This window comes from Mobula birostris, chromosome 5 (assembly GCF_030028105.1).
Source record: "Mobula birostris isolate sMobBir1 chromosome 5, sMobBir1.hap1, whole genome shotgun sequence".
Lineage (NCBI taxonomy): Eukaryota > Metazoa > Chordata > Chondrichthyes > Myliobatiformes > Myliobatidae > Mobula > Mobula birostris.
The window spans coordinates 74,593,009-74,612,576 of NC_092374.1; the positions used below are offsets into that span (position 1 = coordinate 74,593,009).

A 19,568-nucleotide genomic window follows, 5' to 3' on the forward strand; every position below is an offset into this window, starting at 1 on the left:
ACAAGTGTGCTAGACAGTTTTGTGTACAAAAACCTGACGCATTTGATCAAATCAGTTGATGGGGTGGACATTCTTTTCAGCACCATTTTTAAAAATAAACATTATTGCTAAAAATACTAATGGTTTTGTTTCTTACAAATCATTTTAATTGGCACTGATTCCATCATGATCATTAATCTTTCCTTGAGAGTTTTACCATTTTTGGAAATATAATGCTTCACTGTTCACTTTGATAAGAAAACAACAGCATAAAATAAATAGAAGGACCGAAAATGGAGTGGTTTTCCCTCCCCGTTTTCTATTTATATGTGGTTGGTCTGAATGTAATGACCTTATCAAGCATTGCAGATGGAAATGCAAATTACAAGAGTGGAGCTCAAATGGTTTCAAACAGCTATCAATGCGAGGGTTTGAATGTTTCAACTGTAACAGTCCTTGTGTATTCTGTCTGTGGAATATGGGGGAAATAGAGAATTGATGGAAGGAAAATGCAGAAAATGTTTGGAAAAACTGCAATTTATTTGAAGCTTTAAGGTTTCAAGTTTATTAGAACCCAGCAATCATAAGACGGGGTAATTTTGGTGATGTAATTTTAGGTCTCCAGTTTTTATTGTAGGTTTACTGAAGTATGTTTTTTTTTGGAAAATGAACTGCCAGTTTATCTTCGCAATAAATACATTTTTGAATAGCAAGTCAGGCTTATAGTTAAATGTGGCCTGAAATCATTAGCATTTCCTCCATGCTGTCAATTGTGTGCAAGATGCAGGCATGCTAGACTGCATATTGACAACTGGTCCCACTAATGATTGTGCACAGTCATTGCTCACAGACCCAAGACACCTCCGACCATCTCCTGCTGTGTTTGAAAATAGGAGCAATCTTCTTTCCTTTCTAGATTACCATTAACTTCATAAAATTGGAGAAAATGTATACAGTTGTAATCCTCAGAAATTATTACAAATTTCCTGTGAAAAATAGAAACCATTAGAGCTATCTTTCTGGATAAAAACTTAGCTGTGCATCATTGTAAACTCCAACTAGTGTGCCTTTCTTTCCTGATGGTTGGTTTCCCATTGTAGTGTGTCCTTAAAAGTTGGTTACATATTTAGCACTACATTTGCTCCAACTTCAATTTAGTGTGCAGTTCAGTACATTCAATCAGTCACATAGCAAAAGACATATTTTTCAATGAAAAGAACTAACCATGAATGAACTAGAAAATCAATCATCAATTTTCTCCAATCATAAGAGCAATTTCAAATACATTATTAAGAAATGATACAAATTGCTTGTGAATAATAACAAGCTTCTCCGAAAAGGATTCTATTTTTAGTAAAATAAATATAACAGTTAAAGTTTCATTTTCAGAACTAAGGCTAACTTAAGAGAGAAGCTATTTTGTGCTAAGTACTCCTTGGAATTTAGAGTTGTTGAAAATATGAATGCTGTAATAACCCTTGTCAAGTTTGGTAACTTTTATAGTGTAACATGCTTTTAATGATGTGAGGAGAATTGTGATACTTGAGTTAAATATTTGAAGCCTGTTTCTTTTAAGTATTACTATCATCCTTGTATTTCCCATGAATTACATTAAAATATTATGATAAAACCTCATAAGGATTTCCCTGTTGGAGTTTAGTGATTTTTAGACAAGAAAATTGATTTGTATTAACAAATCCCCCAATCCTAATAGAAAGAATATTCAATTCAGTGCTTTTAGACGAAGCAAAATGTAAACCAAAGCAAAATCTAGTTCTTCATCAAAACCATTTTAAGAGGCCATTCAGATTTTTTTCTTTAAGAAAGTAGACGCTGATGGTTAAAGGTTGATTGTGGCCTGTACTGGACCCATCATATAAGTATCAAGAAAGCACCACAGAACCTCTACTTCCTCAGGAGTCTGTGGAGATTCAGCATGTCATCAAAAACCTTGGCAAACTTAGATGTGTGGTGGAAAGTGTGTTGACTGGCTGCCTTTTGGCCTGGTATAGGAACACCAATGCCTTTGAGCAGAAAATCCTACAAAAGGTAGTGGTTTTGGCCCTCTACATCACATGTAAAAACCCTCCCAACCATTGAGCACATGTACGTGAAACATTGTTGTAGAAAAGCAGCATCCAATATCAAAGATCCTCATCACCCAGGCCATGCTCTTTTCTCACTGCTGCCATCAGACACAAGTGTGTCTGTGCCTCAGGACTCGCAAAACCACGTTCAAGAACCGTTACTATCCTACAACCATCAAGTTCCTGAACTAAAGTGGATAACTGCATTTGTTCTACTTTTGGTGTTCCTACAACCAATGTTCTCACTTTAAGGAGTCTTGTTATTTCATACTTGTTATTAAGTGCTATTTATTTTTATTTGCTTTAGCACAGTTTGTTGTTCATTGATCCTGTTTACAGTTACTGTTCTATAGATTTGTTAAATATGCCTGCAGAAAAAAGAATCTCAGGGTTGCATGTGATGACATACATATACTCTGATAATAAATTTTACTTTGAACTTTGGTATATTTTTATTCCTGGATGGTCAAAATTTCTCACACTGGCCAGAAGTGAATGGCAAACAGAAGGAAAGGATGTTTGCATTAGTTTACAAAACATTTAAGGCACTCGTATCCAGCATTCCAATAACATGATTAAATTGTAATCTGTAGGTTCTGCTATTTTACCCCTGCCTTGGAACTCAGCCCCATCCTAGAGTAGCTCTCTACAATGTGTTGACTTAATATCTCAGTTTCTCACACTATGCTGGGTGCCTGAATACTCAGACTGTTAGCATTTTCCTGTGCTGGAGCCATGTCCATACCCTCTCATAATAGGTATTTTATAGCAGCAGATGATTTTATCCCATTAGTTCATGCGCAAGACTTGTGTTGTAGCTATGTAGAGCCATGGTGAAAGTTTCAAAAATGTGCTACTATTATTCATTAGTTTACAAAGGATTCAGGGTGTACTGAGTTAATTGCTATTACTTTAAACATTGCATTGCAAGAATACGTAGAGCATATATGTACATTCCAGTGGTTTTTCATTAACTGTGATTAACCACTCTGATCCCTGTTGTAGGTGCCTAGCACTGGTTGCTGTTTGTCCCATTGGTTTTTCAGGGATGCCTAGTGTCTACTTTGCTCTTACTCCTAACTCTTAGAATCGGATCAAGTTTAATATCACCGACATATGTTGTGAAAATTGTTAAATTGGCAGCAGCAGTACCATGCAATACATGATAAATATAGAAAAAAACTGAATTGCAGTAATTTTTCTTATTCACTTATGAGATGTGGCCATTGCCAGCTAAGCCAGCATTTATTGTCCTTCCCTAATTATATATATGTATATTAAATAGCTAAGTTGAAATAAGTAGTGCAAAAATAGAAATTTTAAAAAAAAGTGTTGCAGTATTATTTAAACGCAAACAACAGGAATTCTGCAGATGCTGGAAATTCAAGCAACACACATCAAAGTTGCTGGTGAACACAGCAGGCCAGGCAGCATCTGTAGGAAGAGGTGCAGTCGACGTTTCAGGCCGAGACCCTTCGTCGACTAACCTAACAGGGTCTCGGCCTGAAACGTCGACTGCACCTCTTCCTACAGATGCTGCCTGGCCTGCTGCATTTACCAGCAACTTTGATGTGTGTTGCTTGCAGTATTATTCTTGGGTTCAATGTCCATTTAGAAATCAGGTGCTGGGAAGAAGCTGTTCCTGAAATGCTGAATGTGTGCCTTCAGGCTTATGTACCTCCTTCTTGATGGTAACAATGAGAACAGGGCATGTCCTGGGTGATGGAGGTCCTTATTGATGGATGCTGCCTTCCTGAGGCACCACTCTTTGCGATGTCTTGGATACTACAGAGGCTAGTAGCTGTGATGAAGCTGACTAATTTTACAACTTTCTGCAACTTACTTCAATTCTATGCAGTAGCCCCCCCACTCCACTCTCCCCCATAACAGACGGTGATGCAGCCAGTCAGAATGCTCTTCATGGTTATGTCTGTAGAAGTTTTCAAGTGTTTTAGGTGACAAACCAAATCTCCTTAAACTCCTAATGAAATATAGCTGCTGTCTTGCCTTCTTTATAGCCACATCAATATGTTGTGACCAGGTTAAGTTTTCAGGGATATTGACACCTGGGAACTTGAAACTGCTTACTCTCTCCACTTCAAATTCCTCTGAGGATTGTTTTGTGTTCCCACGTCTTGCCCATTCTGAAGTCCACAGTGAGCTCTTTGGTCTTACTAATGTTGAATGCAAGGCTGTTGCTATGACACCATTCAACTAGCTGGTATATCTCGCTCCAGTACACCTTCTCGTCGCCATCCAGGCTCCTGCCAACAATGGCTGTATCATCAGCAAACTTATAGATGGCATTTGAGCTGTGCCTAACCACACAGTCATGGGTGTAGAGAGAGTAGAGCAGTGGGCTAAGCACACATTCCTGTGGTGCGCCAGTGTTGAATAATGGTAGAGCTGTCATAGCGCAGACACGAGGAAATCTGCAGATGCTGGAAATTCAAGCAACACACACAAAAAATGCTGGCGAACGCAGCAGGTCAGGCAGCATCTATAGGAAGAGGTAAAGAGGTACAGTGTGAGAGCTGTCGTAGATTGGATGTGAAAGTTCCTGTCACAATATCAGACTGTGCTTTCCAGATTGTCTTTTTCATATTTGACTCCTCATTCCTCTCTTTACTGTAATGGTATGCAGGCTTTTAACAACATCAGATGTGCACACTCACTGTCACACTGCTCAGCTGTTCTGTGGGATTGAGATGACTTACTTCCATTCCAGTTTTGTAAGTCTTGAAGTGGCTGGTGAAGAACCTGAAAAGTATGCCAGAAATGGGGCAGTTGGTGTCTTATGGACAAAAGGTGAGATGGTTTATGAAATGGTGCACTCCTTCTGCATTGCCTCTGGGTCACAGACTTAACATTCTCAGTACACCTCCATTTTGAACAGTTGTGGGCCTGAGATTCCCAGGATTCAGGAGTGATGTTGCATTTTTCAAGTAAGTTTTGAGAATATCCTTGAATTGTGTTTCTTTTAACCTATGATAGAGCTCAGTGTAGATTGTAAGTTTCATTAACCTGATGATGAGTATGTAAGCAATGTGACGTGCTGAACACAGCTGACTGAGATCAGTTAGAGTATGGAATCAGTACTTGTTCCACTTAGCCTGTCCTGTAAATTACTCCTTTCCACGCACCAAAATTGTTAATTATTTTGTGCATCACTTGAGTCAGCCGTATTGAAAAGGCATATCTACAGACCTAGCTATCATTGTTTGAAAGAATCAGAATCAGAGTCATGTTTAATATCACTGGTATGTGTCATGACATATGTTGTTTTGTGGCATCAGTACATTGCAGTGCATAATTTATATAAAAAAAACTATAAATTACAAGTAAAAATTAAATTAAGTAGGTAGTACAAAAAGAGAACAAAAAGTAGTGAGGTAGTGTTCATCGGTTGATTGTCCATTCAGAAATCTGATGGCAGAGGGGAAGAAGGTGTTCCTGAAACATTGAGTTTGTGCCTTCAGGCTTCTGTACCATGGGTACCAATGAGGAGGGGGCATGTTGTGAGTGATAGGGGTCCTTAATGATAGATGCTGCCTTTTTGAGGCATCGTCTTTGAGGGTGTCCTGTTACTGGGGAGACTAGTGCCAATGATGGAGCTGGATGAGTTTACAACTTTCTGCAGCTTTTCTGATACTGTGCAGCATCTCCTCCATACCAGATGGTGATGCAACCAGATAGAATGCTCTCCACGATACATCTGTAGAAATTTGTGAGAATCTTTGGTGGCATACTAAGTCTTCTCAAACTCCTAATGAAATATAACCACTGTCATGCCTTCCTTGTAATTGCACAAATATATTGGACCCAGGATAGATCCCAGAAATGTTGACACCCAAGAACTTGAAACTGCTCGCTCTTTCCACTGCTGATCCCTCAATGAGGACTGGAGTGTATCAGCATAATAATAGTAATAATAATAATGGAATTCTCTGTTTCTTCAATTCAGTGATTATAGGTTTTCTTTACAGTAGCCTTCAATTCTAGTTTGGATCCTTGTGGTGTATCACCAAAACCAATGGTACAATGTCTCTTCAGTTGTTGGATATATCTGACACTTTCTTCCTCTCACCTCCCTCAGAAGCATAGCTATTCAAATCCTCAGAATCAGTTTTATCACTGACTTATGGAGTGAACTTTGTTGTTTTGTGGCTGCAGTACAGTGCAGACATAAGTGTGCAAATTACATAAATAGTGCAGATAAAAAAGGTAGTATTCATGAGTTGATGAACTGTTTAGAAATCAGGTGGCACATGTGAAGAAGCTCTTCCTAAGTAGTTGAGCATTGGTCTCCAGGCTCGATGAGTCTTTCTCATGAGTCTTGATGAAGAGTCTCGGCCCGAAATGTCGTCTGTTTATTCATTTCTATAGACGTTGCTGACCTGCTAAGTTTCTTTAGCATTTTGTGTGTGCTGTTTTGGATTTCTAGCATCTGCAGAATCTCTTGTCTAAAATAAAACATCATGTCAGCTTTCTCACCATTGTTAAAGGTGCTACAGAGCAATGACTGTTGCATGTTCAGGTTACTATGGGTTGTTTCACTTCATGATACTACATAATTATTTCCTCTCGTGTTTGCTGTCACCCAAATAGTTAAATTTGCTGTTATGTGCATTATGTGCACATATTGCTGTTATGTGCAAATTTGCATCTATGTTAAAGATGTCAAGATGGCTCCAGGTGTGATTTCTTTTTTTTTGTAATTTATTTTTTATTGAAGTTCATCATCAAGCAAACATCTCCATAAGATGTATTTCAGATACTGTACATATATATCATATAATCATATTTGTCACAAATCTCCACATAATATTTATCTGAGGTATACAGTCATAGAAAGGAGAGAAAAGAAAGAACAATCGAAAGAAGAAAGAAGGAAACTATGTACAAATAATTGACTTCTGCTGGTGGCACTAAGGCTACGTCCACACTAGACTGGATAAATCTGTAACTGAAGCTTTTTCTCTTTGTTTTGACCCTTCGTCCACACTGAAGTGGCATTTTCCTCCCCTGAAAACGGAGCTTTTCAGAAACGCTGTCCAGAGTGAATAAATCTGAAAACGCCTAATATCCGGCATAGTGTGTATGGGGTAACCAGCTATTTTTAAAACCGCAGTCATAATGTGCCGGAACAAATGGTGGCGGCAGCGCGGCATTTCATTGTTTTCTTGAACGCAACCTCCAACACCACGACAACAATATCTGACAATAGATATGTAACAGCCTAATGGAACGTTGTGTGGAAATACAAGATAACACTGATGCAGACATGTTTTATACATTTAACAAGGTGCTTTATTAATGTATTGCTTGTGAAAACATTCAATAGATGCAATTGTCACTTTTACCCAGTAACTCATTTTATTGCACATGTTAAATACAGCAAAATAATACACAAAGACATGGCAAAAGTAAAGACAAGCAAATGGGGTAACGCAAATTTCACTTTTGCCCAGTGACGAGCCTTATTGCATTTAGTTGTAGCTGTCGTTCCTTTCATCGATGAAGAGACTATGGCTATAGGAAATGTTTCTGGCCAAATGTGCACCAAGTCTTTCGTTTGGCAATTTCCTTTTAAGTTTTTCTAGTCTGTAACTGGACAAACGAGCACCAAGTATACCGTTTACTCTTCGCTTGTTTTCTGTGTGACCTACGCCTGCTCAGTAGGAGGAGATTTGCCCAAATACCTGTTTTAATGTGGAGGGAGGTGTTTTCAAAAACAGCTGGTGTGGACACCTATCGTTTTTACGCGAAACCGGCTTTTTCAAAATTATCCGGTCTAGTGTGGACGTAGCTTAAAATAGCATCTTACTGCAGTGCATTTTGCTACTGATTGATTACTTTATGCAGCCAAGCAAAGAGATTATCTTTTGTATAGCAGGGTCCAACAAATATCAACCAAGACTGAAACAGTTAAAAACAAAGTTTAGGATATTGGCGAATATTGGTAGAGCGGGTTGAAGTGTTCGATTTAGCAGTATTCGTTGAGTTTGGCAATTTGCTTGTAATCCTTAGAGCCAAAGAAATGTGAGCCAATAGAATTCAAAGGTCAGCCAAAGGGGTAGCCAATCAGGACTAAGGCAAGCGAATGATGGGGGAGGGGGCTATACAAATGTGAGCACTCCCAGAGAGAAATGTTGCACGCTTGAGGATGTCACCTCAACTGCTAATAAATTGTCTGCGTGCTAATTGCCATGCTCAGTGAACACTGCAAAATCAAAAAGCAAGGTGCCTGGAGGAACTCAGCAAGCTATTCAGCATTTGCGGAGGGAAATGGATAGTCAATATTTCAGGTCGAGATTCTTCAGGCTATCCACTCCTCTTCAGGAATGCTGTCTGCCCTGCTGAGTTCGTTCTAGCAGTTTGCTTTTAACTCCAGTTTCCAACATCTGCAGTCCGTTGTGTGTCCACCAATCAGGACCAACATGATTATCCAGTCCACAAACCTTCAGTGAGCAGACAGTTCTGACCACTATATAAACCTGCTTAGACCACTCTGATGTCAGGATCTGGAATTCTTTCCAGCTCAGTAATGTTAATCTCATAATGAAGCATGGTTTAAATTTCAGAGAAAGGAGGTAGCTAAAGGGAATTGAAAGAGGCTATTTTAAACTATAAATTCTGTAACAACTCACAAAATAATCCTGTTCCCTGTAACCTTTCCATATTCCCATTACTTCGCAAAAGATTTGACCACTCACCTAGACAGACACTAAGGGCAATTTACAGTGACCAATTAAGCTACCAACTTGCACATCATTGTGGTGTTAGAGGAAACAGGAGCACCTGAAGGAAACTCGGGTAATCGTGGGGCATGTGCAAAGTTCCCACAAGTTTTTCTGGAGGTCAGGATTGAACCCAGGTCACTGGAGTTGTGAAGGAGCACTTCTACTAAGCTGTACAACTGTGGCACATGCAACATCTCCTTTGTTCTTTCCACCCCATCCCTAATCTCAGCAATTTAGAACATGTGCAATTTCTAACTTGTATTCTTATCATAAAAATGATTCAACTTGAAACATTACATCTGTTTCTCTCTTCAGAACTTTTGTCTGACCTACTGAATATTGCCGGTATTTTCCATATTTAATTTAGCACACTGTGTGGCTCCTTCCATCCCACTCTTTCCCCTTGCACTATCTCCCTAATTATTAAGCCTTAATCAAAGTGACGATACTTTTTTTTCTGTTCATTATATAAATTATTTGAAATGTCAGTTGCAAGTCCTTTGTGCCTGTGAATCGTCATGAGACTGTTAGCAATTGGCTCAAAATTGATTAACGATAAACTCAGAAGTACAATACAACATAGATATAGACCAGAACAACACAGTACCGACCTTTTGGCCCACAATTTTGTGCTGACCCTTTAACCTACTCAAAGATCAATCTAATACCTTCCTTCCACACAGCCCTCATTTTAATTTCATCCATGTGACTAGTCTCTTAAATATAGCCAGTGTGTCTGCTTCTACCACCCCTGCCTGGCAGCATGTTCCACTCACCCACCACTCTCTATGTAAAAATTAACACCTACCTTTGAAATTCCCCTGTACTTTCCTCCAATCAATTTAAAATTAAACTCCCTCAGAATATTAATTTTTGGCCTGGAAAAAGACTCTGACTATCCGCTATCTAAGCCTTTTATCATTTTATAAACCTTTATCAAGTTACCTCTCATCCTTCTTTACTCCAAAGAAAAAACTTCCCTAGTCTACTCAATTTATCATCTTAAGACATGTTCTCTAATCTAGGTAGCATCCTGGTAAATCTCCTCTGTGTCCTTTCTAAAGCTTCTACATGCTTCCTATAAAGAGATAACCAGAACCGAACATAATGTTCCAAGTGTGGGCTAATCAGAAATTTTAACAGCTGCAATATTACTTTGAGCCCTCTGTTCTACTACTTTGCTAAGAATCCTACTATTAACCCTGTATTCTGCCTTCAATTCCTACTTTTCAAAATGAATCACTTCACACTTTTCATGACTGAGCTCCATCTTCCACTTCTCAGTCCAGCTCTGCATTCTATCAGTGTCCCCTTGTAATCTTTGACAATCTTCTACACTATCCACAACACCACTAGCTCTTGTGTCATCTGCAAACTTACTAACCCAGCCTTCCACTTCTTCTTCCAAGTCATTTATATTTATATTACTTATTCAATAATATACATGAACAGATTGGTAAAGTTGGGGTTGAATTGTTCAATTGCCACAAATAATTGAAAACTGGTCATCAAGTAGGTGTGAATGGCATTCTAATGATATTATAGAGAACAAGAGTTGTAAAAATGTAGACTATCCCTTGTACCATTGCCAATATCCAAGATAAGGTTGGCAGAAGCTCTGAGGAATTATTTTCAGTGAACTAATCCATGTCTTTTTCATTGAACTTTGCAAATAATGTATCTATGTCTCATGCTTCCTCTGTAAAGAGGACATCTTTTAGCACAGTCACTTAGTGAAGTTTCTTCTTCTTCTTAAGTGCGTTACCCATTCTGGGGCATAGGCTGCCCAAAGCAGCTCGCCGGAGTCCTTTGTCTTTTTCAAGATAGGTGCAGCCGTCTATGTATCTTCTAGGCAAAAATCCTTCCTCTCCTCGGGATGAGGTCTTTGGAGCTTTTGTTTGTGTCTTTGTAGCACGTAATGGAATTGCTAGCCCCATGCCCAACCCTCCATCTTTCACAGATAGGCTTGCGACTGTCCATGCGCAGTTTTAAGTGAAGTTTGAATTTATGTAAATTATTTCATCTGCACAGTCAAATTCCATCTTGTTGCAGATGCAGATTAGTATTAATTTTATCTTTATGTAAAATGATCCACATTTTTAAACAGACATAAAAAGCCCACTAAAACAGGAGGCAAACCTGTGACACACGCGAGAATTTTGTTTGCATGTGCCATGTAGTGCTGCCCCTCAATTCTTTAAACCCCACCCATAATAGATATATAATAATTATTTTTACTGTCAAATGAAGCAGCAAATGACTTTTTACAACCTGAGGACAGTGAGATGCTTTCACAGGAAATGTTTCATGCCATCTTGCCATCAGCTAGACAATTGTAAGAATGCATGATGTTGGATGACATATTTTGAAGTCCTGGTGTACACATCAGTATTTGGATAGTAATGGTTACAATAACGATACTATTTAGAAAAGGTATTGTATTTCAATCTTACTTTCAGAAGATTAATATTGATAATTCTTTGAACAGGTTTCAAAATTGTTTCATTTATTTCAACAACAGGACTCTAATTTTTTGCTTAAGGGAAGTCCATAATTATTATTACTAATTCAGTAATAAATAATAATCTCTGCTCAAAATTACCTTGGAACACAAGAGATTATTGCCGATGTAGATGCATACGCTGAAAAAGATTTGCTACCCCTACACTAAAAGCACAGAAAGTTCTGGTGATGCCAAATGTATTTCAGTATTGGCATACAGTGGATTCCAGTTAATTTAGCCATCACTTAATTGGGACAGCTACTTATTTGGGCAACTCTTAAACAACAAAAACTAATCTAGAAAATATCTGGGATTCCCTTCTTTTATTTGGGGCAATATGTTGCTTAATTGGGGCAGGAGATTTGCCGAACACTTTCTAACATCAGTCACGTGCAAGTCGTGTGACCGTTATACACAACATCATGCTTAGAGCGAACAGATTTTAAGCAGTGTCAGTTGTGCGTGTTTGTGTTCACTAAGCAGTGATTTTGGTCACTGATAGTTGGTCAGAAGTAATCAGTAAGACAATTCAAAACTGTTTTGCACACTTCACTTTTAAGCATTCAGATTTGGAAATGCCAGAAACAGCCAGAAGTGAAAATGAAACAATTTCATTACAAGTTAGGAATTATGAAGAATTTGAAGGTATCGACAATCATCTTGAATGTTACATTTGGTCCACATCAGACACTTGGCTCTCACCTGAGGCACCAAGTAGCTGCATGTGACAGTCGCCATACCATGCTGAACTAGGTGAGAGTAGCTGCCGAGTCTCACACCCCGGCAAGATAGGGACATGCCTGTCCTACCATGAAAAGTTGTTGTTATCATTATTAATTTTTTTCTCAGCTCGAAATGGTAAAACCTGAGGTACTGGCATAGCCAAGCACGCTCATTTTTCAATTGTAGGAACTTTCAGACTATTCTAGTGGTGCTTAGTATTGCAGCTTTTTGAAGATTTACATAGATATTACAGTGTAGCCCTATTGTTTAATGCTGTTGTGTAGTGCCAGTTGTAGATATTGCTATCCGGACAATGTACACCCTGTTCATGTTCCAAAGTCTTTTAATTTCCCCTCTCAATTCAGCATATTTCTGGTGTTTACACTTACTGATTTCTGTATGTTGTGTGTGTTTGGAATGGCTGCAACTATTAAATAAGTTGTTCTTGTTTATCCTGTATTACATCCGGATTGTTCTATCTGTAATAATAGCTCAGTCGTAATATAATTTGTGGGATTCTGACTCTAAAACTGGATCAGGCTTCTATTTGTAGTAAGGTGTGATATCATTCATGAGTTTGTATTTTAAATCAAGATTTTGATGAATGATGTTTGCCGCTTGATCGTGCATGTGTAAGTAATCAGATTGAGTTAAACTGTTGCAGGATCCTGTAATGTGTTGGATTTTTCTGGTTTCTCTTGGCATTTTCTACATTTATGGTCTTGAATTTGTTGGTCTTTTATTATGTACCATTAATAATTTTTCTGTGTTAACTCCTGGTCCTCTATTTGTTGCAAGGAACCCTTCGATTTCTGGGAAGAGGTCTCCACCTCTGAACCAGGTGTTTGACACTTCCTTATCAACATCTGGTATGCTCAGGTCATGAGGATGTCTTCCAGTTTTCATCTGATTCAGTAAATTAGGGAACAGGTTTAATACTAGACAGAACCATAGTGGACTTAGAGTCTCCTTGGAAAATGCCTTGGTTTATTTTGATAAAGGTGGTTGTTCTTTTTTGGTTATTAATAGATGGAGTGATTGTAGTATATCATTGCTTCATCAGATGTTGCAGGAATTTCACAAGTATTGCCTGTAGGTTATGTATATATTAAGAACTTCTATTAACCATGAATATGGGACAGATTCAAATGCCTTTTGGTAGCCAATATAGCAACATGAAAGATTTCTGCTTTTCCACCGAGCTTGATTTAGAATTATGGAATCTTACAGTTGTTCTTTGCATGCTTTCATACCCTTATGGCACCCTTTCTGCTCTTCTGTAAGTATATTGTGGTTATCTGAGTGGTGATTAGTTGCGAGATACATGATGTTGCAACTTTATATATAGTTTGTAAACAAGTAACAGAATGATATTTTGATTGATCTTTTGTGATTTCCCCATTAGGTTAAAAATATGTTCTAACTTCTGTCAAAAAATCAGGCACTTTTTCAGGATTTTTAAGAAAACTGTTGATATGTATTAATACATATGGATGAAGGCAATTCCATACTTTTGCAGTACTTTTCCAGTAGTGGGTATTTTTTTAATAACCTCTTCCAGCATATCCATTATAACTTCAGATATTAGCATTTCTTCAATCATGTGCGTGCGTTCTTTTTCCTCCCTAATCCAGCTTGCTTCTTGATTGTGCATCACCCTGTTTGACCAGATATTAGACCAAAAGTTCAATATCTCTTTGTTGGTAATCCTTTGCTGGGATTGGTGACATTTGGGTGTGTCAAATTTAGTGTCAATGTCCGATATAAACTGATAATTCGTCTGGTGCGTTTCATGTATCCATTTAGCTTGGCTTTGTATGCAACAGGCTTTTGTTTCAGTGTATCTATAAACTCTACAATTTATTATTAGTATTTTTATTTATTTTTTCTCAATTCATGCTGGTAAAACCTGAGGTACGGGCATAGCCAAGCACGCTCATTTGTCAATTGCTAGGAACTTTCAGACTATTCTAGTGGTGTAGCCCTAATTATTTAATGCTGTTGTGCAATGACTTTGGGATGATACCAGTTGTATTACTATTACTATTATTTCTTTTTTTTCCTTTCTTTTAGTATTTGCACAGTTTGTTGTCTTCTGCACATTGGTTGTCTGCCTTGTTGGTGCAGTCATTTGTTCATTCTATTTTGGATTTATTGAGTATGCCCACAAGAAAATGAATCTCAGGGTTGTATATGGTGATATACGTGTACTTTGATAATAAATTTATTTTGAACTTTGGTCATTAGTGTCTTACAGCACCATATTAGAAAGCAAATAACAAACTGCGGCAGGAATTCAGTGGGTCAGGTAGCCTCCAAGGAGGCAGAGGAATGATCAATGTTTTTGGGTTGAGATCAACATCAAGAGTGAGATGCTCCAGTAATTTGGTAATTGCTTCCAATTACAGCATCTGCAGTTTCTCATGCCACTATTTTGAAATGCAAATGGAGTTTCTCCTAGTAGTCTGGTAAATATTTATCTTCAAACCAATAGCCACAACACCTAGAAACAGATTTTCTGGCTGTTTTAATGCAATCCTACATTTCAGCAGTGACCCTACCAGAATTGTAGAATCCTTGGGGATGCTCTGAGATTGCCGACAATGATATATTAACACAAATGTTGTACCTATTCAGTTTCGGTGAGGCCATTGTAGAAGCATTTTCTAAGGTTTATCTTTGGAATGGCATACAATTTTTTTTACTGTTGTTTCAAGGTAATCAAGTTATGGGAAGATTAGAATCAGAATCAGGTTTATTATCACCGGTATGTGACGTGAAATTTGTTAACTTAGCAGCAGCAGTTCAATGCAATACATTAACTAGCAGAGAGAGAAAAAAAACATAATAAATAAACAAGTAAATCAATCATGTATATTGAATAGATTTTTTAAAATGTGCAAAAACAGAAATACTGTATATTAAAAAAAGTGAGGTAGTGTCCAACGGTTCAATGTCCATTTAGGAATTGGATGGCAGAGGGGAAGAAGCTGTTCCTGAATCGTTGAGTGTGTGCCTTCAAGCTTCTGTATCTTCTACCTGATGGTAACAGTGAGAAAAGGCCATGCCCTGGGTGCTAGAGGTACTTAATAATGGACACTGCCTTTCTGAGACGCTGCTCCCTAAAGATGCCCTGGGTACTTTGTAGGCTAGTGCCCAACATGGAGCTGACTAGATTCATAACCTTCTGCAGCTTCTTTTGGTCCTGTGCAGTAGCCCCTCCATACCAGACAGTGATGCAGCCTGTCAGAATGCTCTCTATGGTACAACTATAGAAGTTATTGAGTGTATTTGTGGACATGCCAAATCTCTTCAAACTCCTCATAAAGTCTAGCTGCTGTCTTCCCTTCCTTATAACTGCATCCATATGTTGGGACCAAGTTAGATCCTCAGACAGTTGTTGCTGCAGCACCATTCCACTAGTTGGCATATCTCATAGGCAGGAAACATGTTCCCGATGTTGGGGGAGTCCAGAACCAGAGGCCACAGTTTAAGAATAAGGGGTAGACAATTTAGAACGGATTTGACTAAAAACCTTTTCACACAGAGGGCTGTAGTTCTGTGGAATGCTCTGCCTCAGAAGGCAGTGGAGGCCAATTCTCTGAATTCTTTCAAAAAAGATTTACATAGAGCTCTTAAAGATAGCGGAGTGAAGGAATATGGGGAGAAAGTAGGAAAAGGGTACTGATTGTGGATGATCAGCCATGAACACAGTGAATGGCGGTGCTGGCTCGAAGGGCTGAATGGCCTACTCCTGCACCTATTGTCTGTTGTCTATTGTCTACCTCACTCCTGTACGCCCTCTTGTAACCACCTGAGATTCTACCGACAATGGTTGTATCGTCAGCAAATTTGTAGAGGGGTATTTGAGTTATGCCTAGCCACATAGTCATGTGTATACAGAGAGTATAGCAGCAGACTAAGCACACACCCCTGAGGTGCGCCAGTGTTGATCATCAGCGAAGAGGATATGTTATGCTGAAAGGAGTCTTTTTAGAGAGATTTATTGACAGTACTTCTATGCCAGGAAACCTCTGTAAACCTCTGTTGTCCACTAGTGTTTCTGCCACAGTGCATCACCCACTATTCTCTTTGGGGAGGCACTGTGTGAGTGACAACATAAGTACAAGCTTAAGCAAAAACTAAGATACTGAAGAAAATTGAAAAGCACAGATTGCAGTGCTCAGCAGTATTTGGATTTTTTTTTTACCAAATTCTGGTCCAAAGATTGAGAACAATTTGAGCATATTTTCCAAAGAAAATAATAGCTTTCTGATAGTGAAGTCATAGAACATTTCTCTCCCAACTAACTCCCTCTCTCACACCCGCTCCCCGCAACTCGCCACTCACCCCCCTGTGACTTGCTTCCCCCCCGCACCTCCCTCCTCCCCCCCCCCCAAACAACACCTTCTCCCCTCTCCTTCTGTCCTCCATCTTCTCTCTGGAAGAAGTCATTCATTGGAGAAATTCTGCAGACGCTGGAAATCCTAAGCAACACACACAAAACTCTGGAGGAACTCAGTAAGCTAGGCAGCATCAATGGAAATGAATAGACAGTCAATGTTTTGGGCCAAGACTCTTTTGAGGCCGGAAACGAAAGGGGAAGACACCTGAATCTGTTAGTTTGCATATTCTTCCATTTATATGGAGGATTTTCAGGAAACTGTAGGTGTTATTTTTCTGTTCTAGGTATTGCAAATCACAGAAGAATATAGGAGGGAAGGACAGACTACTGTTGTCCAGTGGCCAGTGAGTTTTGTGGCAGGTGTGAGGGATTGATCTCTTCAACTCTTTTCCTCAATTGACCAAAGCTGATGTATTGAAGGTGTTAGTAAAATTTATGATCAATGTAAAATTCATCACTTTGCTTAAAGTGGCAGATGATCATGTGGGAAGTGCTACATGTTTTCCAAGGCAATGCACACAAATACTGGAGGAACTCAGGAGATCATGCAACATCAATGGAAAAAGAGTAAACAGTGGACATTTCGGCCTAGACCCTTCCTCAGGACAGGGAGATGGAGGGAGATGCCTGAATTAAAAGGTTGGGGGGTGGCATAGGAAAGAGGCTAGGTGGGATGTAATATGTGAAGCCGGGTAGGTGGGAAAGGTCAAGGGCTGGAGAAGAAAGAATCTGCTCGGAGAGGAGAGCGGGCAATAGGAGAACAGGAAGGAGGAGGGAACTCGGGAAGTAATAGACAAGTTAGAAGAAGTAAAGGGTCAGAGTGGGGAATAGAGGTATGGGGAGCCTGGAGAAATTGATGTTCATACCACAGGCTAGAGGCTATCCAGACAGAATATAAGGTGTTGCTCCTCCACCCTGAGGATGGTCTCTTCTTAGCACGTAATTGGAGTCAGAATTAAAATGTTCTAAGGGTAGTTTTCTGCTTGTTTTTCCCAGTATTGATGGCAAACACAAAAACATTATGATTTTATTTTGCACCAGTGTTGGCTTAATAATTATAAGAATCCAGAAACAGCAGTATTTGGCCCTTAAAACCTGCTTTGCCATTCATTAAATTCTACCTCAGTCCCACTTCCCACTTTCCTGTATTATACCCCACATTCCTTAATATCCAGAAATCTTTCAATCTCCACTTTGAAAGAACTCAGCAATGGAACCTCCATATGCCTGTCAGGTACACCATTTCAAAGATTCACCATCCTTCACATGAAGAAATCATTCCTTGTTTGTCTTAAGAAGATGAGCCCAATTCTCATTAAATGAATATCTGCATATCCAGAAATTAATGGTGTAAATAATTCTAAAGAGAATGTAACTGAATTTGTGGGTGTGTTAAATTTATTTTTAAAATGAGCTTTTGAAATTTCTTTTTTGTTTAGGTTTTCTGTCTACTTGCCAGAGACTTCAGTTTCTGAGGTTGGTATTTCGCTAATTCTGTGATAGTGCAAGACCAGTTCAATGAGGAATTGATGGGTTTGGGGAGTCTGTGGGGAAATGTTATTTATTCAATGAGGGACTGATTGGTTTGGGGAGACTTTGGGGGTGTGGTATTATTCACTGCTATCTTGCTGGGTATTTCCAGTATTTTCTGTTTTTTTCAAGCATTTACAGTTGATTTGCTTTTTCAGTACTAATTGATGTTTGTTTGTCACTATGCATAATACAGAAGGGATTCTTTTCTTTATCACCCTACTGAGGCATGGACTGCCCACAGCAGCTCGCCAAAATCTTTTGTCCTGGGCCATTCTTTCAAATTGTCTCCAATTGTAGCTCATCTTCAAAAATTTTTCTTGTCCCAGGGATGAGGTCTTTTGAGCCTCTGTTGACATTCATGTAGCACTGGGTTTTTACAGGATGGGGTTGTTAGCCCATGCCCAACTCTCCTCCTTTCACTGCCAGGCTTGCAACCATCCATGGCGCAGTTCGAGGAGGGATTATTTTAACACAAATATTCAGCATTGTGAAAACAAAGTTACTTATGAAAGTTTGTGCTGCTCTCAGAACCCAAGGTTTTATACTAGTGTGGGTGGGTTGGTAGTTCTCGCAACCTGGTCACAGCAATGAGCCATAGCGGTCAAAGTGGGTACCCTTGGGGCGCAGGCCTGTGTTGGTGGGTGTATAAACTGGATGAAGTTAAAACAATTGGAAAGTTGGCCAGTTAATTTATCAGTGCAGGAAAACCCAGCCACTGGTTTGTCTGCAATTATAATTTTGTATTGGAAGCAGTACTGTCATCTTTGTATGTGTTTCTACTTTGAGGTTTATTTATTACCGTAGGAATGGAAGAATGGTTTTGTGCTACTGGGGCTTGGCCAAAATGTGGGAATCATAACATTCCAACCTGCAGTCTGGCAACAAAGTAGGGAAATACTTGAGGTATTCAGATTATTTGTAATTTCACTAAATGAAGCAATTCACATTAAATCTATTAAAGGGTGGGTAGGTGCTTTACCAGTCACATGGAGTCATTCATAAGGAGAAAAATAGTCCATAACTAGTTCATTGCTATGTTCTGTGATCATTATTAAGGGCAACAAACTGAATATTTAAAATTCCTAATAATGTGATGGAAATTTTTTAAGCTATTATCGAGTCTTTGACCACATTTTAAGATTCCATCTATTTAATGGAGTCCTTGTTATAAAAATAATATTGAGACCCTGCAGAAGGTAAAAAACAGTTAAAAGGTTGAGAAGGAACTGAGAAGTTATCTTGAAGGACGGCACCAACAGAGAAGGATTTTATAATGGGGTATAGGTGGATTTACAGTTAGAGATTATAAATTTAAAATTCTCATTCTTTCAAGTTAAAGGTGACAATTCAACCTATCAAGTCTGTGCAGTTTCAAATGTGATCCTTCAGTCTCACTGCGCCCTTTATTTCCATGTTCCCTCTCATGTGCCCATCAACTTCTCCAATTTTATTTGGTACCTTTTGAGATGCAGGAGTAAATGAGAACATCTAAGGAAATGCACATGGTCACATAGGGAGCTATAAACCCTATGCTACTAGAAGCGAGGATTAAATGTGGTTTACTATGGCTGGCATCACCTGTTGCACCAGTGTGT

General features: G+C 38.9%; 1 protein-coding gene across 2 annotated transcripts in view; it reads left to right on the forward strand.

Annotated features, from left to right (window-relative positions):
* Nucleotides 1-19,568, forward strand: part of jak2b (Janus kinase 2b) — a 279,703-nt gene that overhangs the window by 51,327 nt on the left and 208,808 nt on the right. Inside the window, exon 2 of one of the 2 annotated variants that reach the window (XM_072258216.1) lies at nucleotides 17,880-17,916. The exons of the other annotated variant lie outside the window; for it this stretch is intronic. The gene's annotated coding sequence lies outside the window, so the exon portion shown is untranslated. The remainder of the gene's footprint in view (nucleotides 1-17,879; nucleotides 17,917-19,568) is intronic. 2 annotated transcript variants of the gene reach the window in all.